Below are 8,208 nucleotides of genomic sequence, written 5' to 3' on the forward strand. Positions count from 1 at the left end.
CTAAAATTAACACTAAAACTAATAAAAGCTAAACTAAAACTAAGCATTTTCTTAAAAATAAAAACTAATTAAAACTAGCAAACTCACTATAAAAACTAATTAAAACTAAATGAATTTGAAAACAAAAAATCTAATGAAAAATCCAACACTATTATAACCTTGGTACAGACAATACATACATATAGGCCAAAGGCCACATATATACACACTATACAAGAAACATACACACACAGACCCGCCCAAACCCTCCCTCGCCCACTGTATTATACCATGGGTCATGATCAATAGTACAATTGTTTGTTTGGACCTGGGGACATTTAGGATCTTAATTAAGGTGGGCACAAATGAATTCCTAAAATGGTTCAGCCTGCAAGTGGGGACTCTGAAGCGTCTACCTGATGGTAGAAGCTGGTATTCTGTGTGCAGAATATGTGTCTGGTCAGACAAGATTTTCTCAGCTTGTCTGAACACAGACTGCTTGTAGATGGACTGCATGGGGAGCTTTTCAGACCTCCCCATCACCTTCATATCTACTTCAATAAGACGGCCAACTTTTGATTTCAGCTGGACAGAAAGGTTACCATACCAAGCAGACATCCCATACCTCAGAATACTCTCTAACACCGCCTGAAAATAAGAACATAACTCTCTGGCTGACACCAAACACCCTGAGTCTACGCAGGAAGTACAGGTAATCCACCTATAAGAGCTGACTTGGTTGATTGTTCCCCCATGGATGCACAGTGGAGTATGGTCCTCTATGGCTTTAGGGTCCAGCACCATCTCTATGTTTGTTAATGCTGAATTGAAATAAAGTGAAATAAACCAAGAGAAATTGCCTCATACACAGTGAACCTCATTACAAATGTAGCAATCTGTAATTAATTCCACAAAATTCCTTATTTTCATTTTTGTTGTAGTAATACTAAACTCATTCTCACACTTATTCCATCCACCCCACGTACGGTATCAATAGCCGGTGGACCACACAAAAAGAAAAAGGAAATTACAAGAAAAAACAAACAAACAAACACACACACACACACACACACACACACACACACACACACACACACACACACACACACAACAAAAAGATAAATAAACAAACAAAACAAAAGACAAATCCTGCATTCAGAATTCCACAACAATAACAATACAGAAGTATTATCAATAGAGTGATAGGATCAAAGGGCCAAATTAATAAAATAAATCCATAAATAAATATTGATACCACTGCAGGGACATTCCTTTGTTACAGCAGCTCAAGAGACAAAAACTGAGTTATTAAAAAATGAAACAAGATTTTAAAAAACAATGACACAGAAATACAAATAAAATCACTATATACCCTACATACACTTTCACATTCATCAAATGGTGTGCAGCATTATACTAGAAGAGAAGACAAATACATGAGATGAAACACTTTTCTAGGCATTATTCTATTCAGCCAGATAAAGAATTACAGGTGTACATTTCCACTCTTCATCCTCTGTTATCACATTAGTTTCTAGTTCCCATTTTCTTATTATAAGAGTCATCTCCTGAATCATCTAAATCAGTGGTTCTCAACCATTTTTCAGTGATGTACCCCCTGTGAAATATTTTACCCCCTAAAGCATTTTTGGTTGAAAAAAAAATACTTAAAAACAGAGCGCTGTGCCATCAGTGTCTGATTTATTAAACTTTGGAATTGATAAACACATACAGAATTCAAACATTTGAAAAAAAACCCCATCTATTTCAAACATTTTAAATGTTAATAATCCATGACTAAATTTATTTCTCATCACTAAAATGTAGTGATTCAAACTAATGTGGTAAAAACAGTGAGCATATAACAATTTAAAACTATAACTGCTACGCTTCAACCACGACTCCATCTTTGAGTCTTCAAGTGATTGACAGGTGATGCCAGGTGTCATATGACAGGTTGGGTCGAACCATCCTGGTATGGGGGACACTCTGGGTTTTTAGGATCATGAAATGGAATAGCCTATTGAATATACAATTATTTTTATGAACGTATACTGATATTTTCCTAAAATACCCCCTGGAGTGCCTTCACGTACCCCCATTTGAGAACCACTGATCTAATTGCAACGTTTTAGAGGTGTCGAATACATGTTTTCTTTCCATCAAACACAATCTATTATGTCAATAAAGTACAGTTCCATGTTTGTCGGAGGTCCTCTTATCTACTTCCCATTTACTGTCAGTCATTATCTGAAAGCAACCACAAACATTGCTGTAACTGTGCAAAGGACATTCGATCAACATCTCCTTCCATTAATTGATTAACGATTAACAGACCCAAGTCAACCCATCCCAAAATGAAGGACAGAAACCTGTATTATAATAATATAAACAGTCTCCCATAAAGTTGGAATCATTTAGTTTTCAGACAAGATCCTCTGTAAATAGTGTTTTCATTTTCATTGTGATATGATTGGAAGAGATTGATTAATAAAGTTTTGAGAAGATAAACACTTTATCTGTCGAGATTAAATGGACCGAGATAAAAAAAAATATTATTCCAATTTCATGAGCAACCGTGTATTATTATATAATGATATTATTTTCCTCTTTTCTTTACATTTTTCCACAAAGTAAATGTATTTTGTATTCAATTGTTTCTAATGTTATTTTTTTTCCAAAATGTTCTACTAAGAATATTGTTGATATAAAAAAAGGAGCTTCTGGATTAGCATTTCGTTCATCTGTATCCCATCCCATACCCATCATACATCCAAGTCATTTTTAATTTTTAATTCAATGCACCGATGCCCATAGCTGAGCTGCCATATGTCTTTTTAGATCTTCACTTGTTAATCTGAACTAGAATTGTTGAATAAATGCAGTGGTGTAAGATCTTTTATTCTGAAATATAGCAGAAAACGTAGTATAAAAGTAGTATAAATTGAAAATCTTAAGTTAAGTACAAGTATCTTGAATTGAAATACAATAAATGAACTTTGCACCACTGCTCAAAGCCTTAAAACAGCTTGATAGACTTTTCTTTAGGAAGTCCCACTCACCGCAACAGCAATTTTACCCCTTTAATCTCTAAAACAAATGGCCTTGCCCTTCTATCACACACCAGAGACAACAGGTGCTGCAGGATTTCTATATTTAGTGAACCATGTGAGGGCCAATTATGAGTCAGTGAACAACTGGGGCCCCATTCTGTAAATACTATTTAACATGCCAAAGCTTTCTATTTGAGTTGTTACTACTTTTAACTGAACTGACAACTAACAAGCTACCTAGTTTACTGAGAAATAATTAACAGTGAGTGTAATCTGTATCTATTTGCAAGAAGTGGACTTCCACTGAATTTCTGCACTAAAGACAATTCATCATTTAGGCCTGATTTTGTGGTCTGGTTCATTCTGAGATTAATGATGTGATGGATATTTTACAAAGGGCTGAACTGGCACTTTGTCCATTAGACACAAGTCATAAGTGAATAAGAAAAATCAAAGGGTGGAAGTGTAATCTGTCTCCAATTGCCTCTCACCATGTACACCTTTGTTCTGTTTGGGACTGATGTGTCCCACTGCTCTAGTGAAGCAGCATGCTCAATAAGTGGATTGCAGCCATCATACAAGAGCTATTTTGCTGATTTTGAACCCGCTTTGTGCTAAACCAGTGAGGGAAATGCATGTAGATGAATGGTGTTTAGCTATCTTCCATGTTTTTTTAAATCACCGCGTTGACAAAACATTGGTATAGACCAGGGGTCTGCAACCTTGACTAAAAAAAGAGCCATTGGTGGCCAAAAAAAAGAGAAAAAATGTTGGAATCTAGCCGCAAAACTTATTTTGAGCCTAACATTCAAGATAAAACAGCCTGACTAAGTATAAATGAGCCTATCAACATGACTAATAGGCCATAATGAACATTTATTAATATGAAGAATACAGCAAAGGCCAAAGTGCAAATAAGAGGCTGGACACTGAATAATTATCTCAGGAAATTTGGAATCAAAAGCTTGCCTAGCTAGAAAAACTCAAAACTTGACTTGAAGTTGACAAAATGTAGAGGTTAAGGCACCGGGCCGTAGACTTCCGTACGTTTCGTAAGCTATGATGCAGATTTTAGTTGACTTTTTAATGCCATGATACGTATTAGCTGCGTATTTTTACAATTGAAGAATAGGCCTACAAATTCCAATTGGCCAAAGCCAATGATAAATAAAAATGTAAAGAAAACAGTAATTCATTTCATATAATTATTTTGTCACAGACACAGGGAGCCACTGCAGACGGCCTGAAGAGCCACATGTGGCTCCGGGGCCTCAGGTTGCCTCCCCCTGGTATAGACTCCACTTAGAAGGTAACCTACTATGATTCTAGTAAGATTGTTCAGTGATATTGTAGAGTCCCAACCCATGACTTAATAATTTAGTTTAACAATTTGTAAAAAAAAAAATAATAATAATAATTAAAAAAATCACAACCAGTTGATGCTAGTACTTATTAGGGCCTCGGGGCAATCGCACCGAGCACTACTGTTATACTGTGGATTTTTTCGTATTCCTCTTCCGGACGCAATTTCATCCCGCTACTAGTCCTACAACTTGAAGAGTTGCAGGACAAATTATATATCAAAACGTGCGGTTTGATCGGGATCGGTGTGCTATTACTTTTCTCTACGGAATATTAATTTTTCGCGACGCAAGCAAAGAAAAACTGCCCAAAATTTTGCATTGAAATGAATGGGACAGGCGACAAAAAATAAGCGAAAAAGAACAATAATTTGAGATTTTTAAACGTCTACTTCTCCGGCATAATTTCACCTAGAGACTCCATTTAAACTTTAAACAGTAGACACAAGTCTTGTGTATCGGTGTATTAATCCAAGTTTCGATAGGTCATATAGTTTTTTATCAATCCCTGTTCAACGACCATGATCATTTTTGGAGAAATTCTGAGATTATAATGGGTGTGTATTGCACGAAATGTTTGTGTCACAGTGTGTGACATCATCGCCAGAGTGTAGAGGGAGAGAAAAAATTGTCAAAAAATACATTTTAAAACTGCGCTCCAGGCCGCAAATTCCACTCTACAGAAATTATTTATACATAGAAACGTAGGAAAATTTGTCTTCTCACTCACAATCCTGCTGTCAGAGTTATAGTTTGGGCGTACGACGCAAAGATGTGCCACCAACACGCATCAACAGCCTCATTGGCTCCCATATTAAAAACGCAGGAAGATTTCGGCAAAAGCGAGTATTAACAGTTTTTTTAGATCACTCTAACAAAGCTATTTTTTTTATTTTTCTCAAAAAAAAATCATATGTAGACGTTCAGGAAGAACTCGGGATGCTCAAAGTGAAGTCGGATCAATGATAGGTATTATGGTTTTGCCAAAAATGCTTTCTGTTCGAGGCCAGAAATTTCAGTCCACCTCTGGCTGCTGTCACTCTTTCGGAACTTTAACAGGTGTCACTTAATTCAGTTGATTGCTTTGATCTGATTGCCTTTGATCTTTGATGTGATTACAGTTACAGATACACACACACACACACATGCGCGTAAGTGCGCACACTCCTCACACATGCATACACATGCTTCAAACACGCACACACGCACACACAGGTCACTTTGTGATTTTAATTACACACACACACACACACACACACACACACACACACACACACACACACACACACACAGGTAACTTTATGGGATTTTCGCTACACACACACACAGGTAACTTTATGTGATTTTAATTACACACACACACACACACACACACACACACACACACACACGGGTAACTTTATGCGATTTTCGCTACACACACACACACACACACACACAAACACAAATGCGCGCGTATGCGCGCACACTCCTCCACATACATGTTTCTCACACACACACACACATTTTGAGGTTAAAGGGCATAGTTTGAAATCTCTGAAGAATCTCATGTACACACACCGGCAGTAGCCCCCGTGGCCCTTTCAAAATTTCCATAGAGGAAATTTTCTAGTTATTAGTTATTATCCATTGTTATCCATTATTTCTAATAGATATAGTAGTAGAATAGTTTCACTCAGACATTTAAAGTTCATGATCAGTTCTTATTTAATGTACTAATAAATAAAACTGCTTTACAGAGGCAAACTACAGCACAGGGGAAGTCCAGGGAATTTGGCTTTTCTCTGCACTGCAAAAAATGGGTGTCTAAAAACATTAAATCACTAAATCTGAGGGAAATGATCTTGCTGCATGGACAGACAATTTCACTTGACAAGATTTCTTAAATTAAGATTGTTAAATCTAGAAATAAGCATGTTAAAATCAGAAATTAACTCTTACAACAAGATAAAGATGTCTTACAAAGCTTATTTAACAATCTTTTTATCTTGTTTTCAGACACACCTTTTTTGCAGTGTTAAAGAGACATCGGTTCAAAAGCTCTTATGTCTGCTCAGTGTCAGTGGAATAAACATTTGGCTGGCATTCTGGTTAAAATAAACAGCCATCAGGGCGCTCTGGCCTCGACCCATCACATTAACAGCGACACCATTCCAAAGCAACTAGTCAGAGAAGAAACACAGTGATGTTTTTCTTCCCCCATACACCATGTCCTAGACAAAGCTTTTAAAGGCAAACTAAGTAAGCTGTGTTTGTGTTACACTGACTTGTTTTGAGATGAACTTGGTGGAAGCCTTACGCCTTACTCTGACCTGCTAAATCACTGTGTTTATATTTAAGGCATTCTTTTAAAGACCACACCACATCACAATTTCAAAATGACACATGTGTACCATACTGAAAGCCGTGCACTGGTACTCCAACAGTGCTTGTCATAATGCAGTATGAGTTTAGCTTTAGATGGTGGCCCTTTCACATTAAGACACTAAGATAAACTCAACTTGAAAGTTGAAATGAATAGGCCAATTTTTAAACCTGCAGAACACAGCCTAATGAGGTTTCACCTGGGAACCTTAGTGCTAAAAGCAGATTTATGGTTTGATGAGGAGAGAGGACATCCTGAGTTAGAAATAATAGCAAACCACACAACACAAACTACATAAGCAATTCAGAAAACATTATTTGCTCAGAATTTATTTCATTAATTTGCCCCAAGTGGACATAGACATGGGCGGGGTTTAGACAACATCTATTGCATTTTGGGAACAATGTCCTGCCAGCAGGTACAATATATTTAAACATACAGCTCAGTGTGTTATAATCTGAATAATCATTAAATACAAATAAAAAAACTGGAAAATTTCCTCTGGGGAAATTCTGAAAGGGCCACGGGGGCTACTGTCGGTGTGTGTACACTATGATGAGATTCTTCAGAGATTTCAAACTATGCCCTTTAACCTCAAAATATGTGTGTGTGTGTGTGTGTGTGTGTGTGTGTGTGTGTGTGTGTGTGTGTGAAGCATGTGCATGCATGTGTGAGGAGTGTGTGTGCTACGCGCATGTGTGTGTGTGTGTATCTGTAACTGTAATCACATCAAAGATCAAAGGCAATCAGATCAAAGCAATCAACAGAATTAACCGACACCTGTTAATGAAAGAGTGACAGCAGCCAGAGGTGGACTGGAATTTCTGGCCTCGAACAGGAAGCATTTTTGGCAAAACCATAATACCTATCATTGATCCGACTTCACTTTGAGCGTCCCGAGTTCTTCCTTCGCCCCGAGCACTGGTACCTACAGATATTGCTTGGAACAGTGCTCGGTGCGATTGCCCCGAGGCCCTAATTAGTAGGCTTGTAACATGTACGCATTTAGTCTGTTAGCAGTTTTTAATTAAGCACAGATTTCAGTAGCAGCTTTAATGGAATAGGACCCCTGGTGGACAATACTGTGTGGTCATTGAAGATGTTGTTTTTTAAATTTCTCCAAGGTTTATTGCATTATTGGCCAAAACCTTTTTTCAATAGCCATCTCTTGTTCTCCTGGGAAAAGGAGTTTTGGATAAGCATTCTCCCCCGTGCCATTAAACTGTATAACACCACACTTGGAGGCAGGCGGCGGCAAAGGAGGACAGAGGTCGGGGAGTAGCACCAGGCCTATAATTTATAATATCACCTTGTTTTTATATTTCACATTTTTATTGTGTCTAGAACTCTCTTATTTTGCAAATTATGATTAGTTACTAACTTTATTCTATTTATTCTATTTTATTGTATTGGTGTTGTACTGCTGCTGCTGGAATTGTCAATTTCCTGA

The sequence above is a fragment of the Centropristis striata genome, chromosome 20 (assembly GCF_030273125.1).
Source record: "Centropristis striata isolate RG_2023a ecotype Rhode Island chromosome 20, C.striata_1.0, whole genome shotgun sequence".
Taxonomy (NCBI): domain Eukaryota; kingdom Metazoa; phylum Chordata; class Actinopteri; order Perciformes; family Serranidae; genus Centropristis; species Centropristis striata.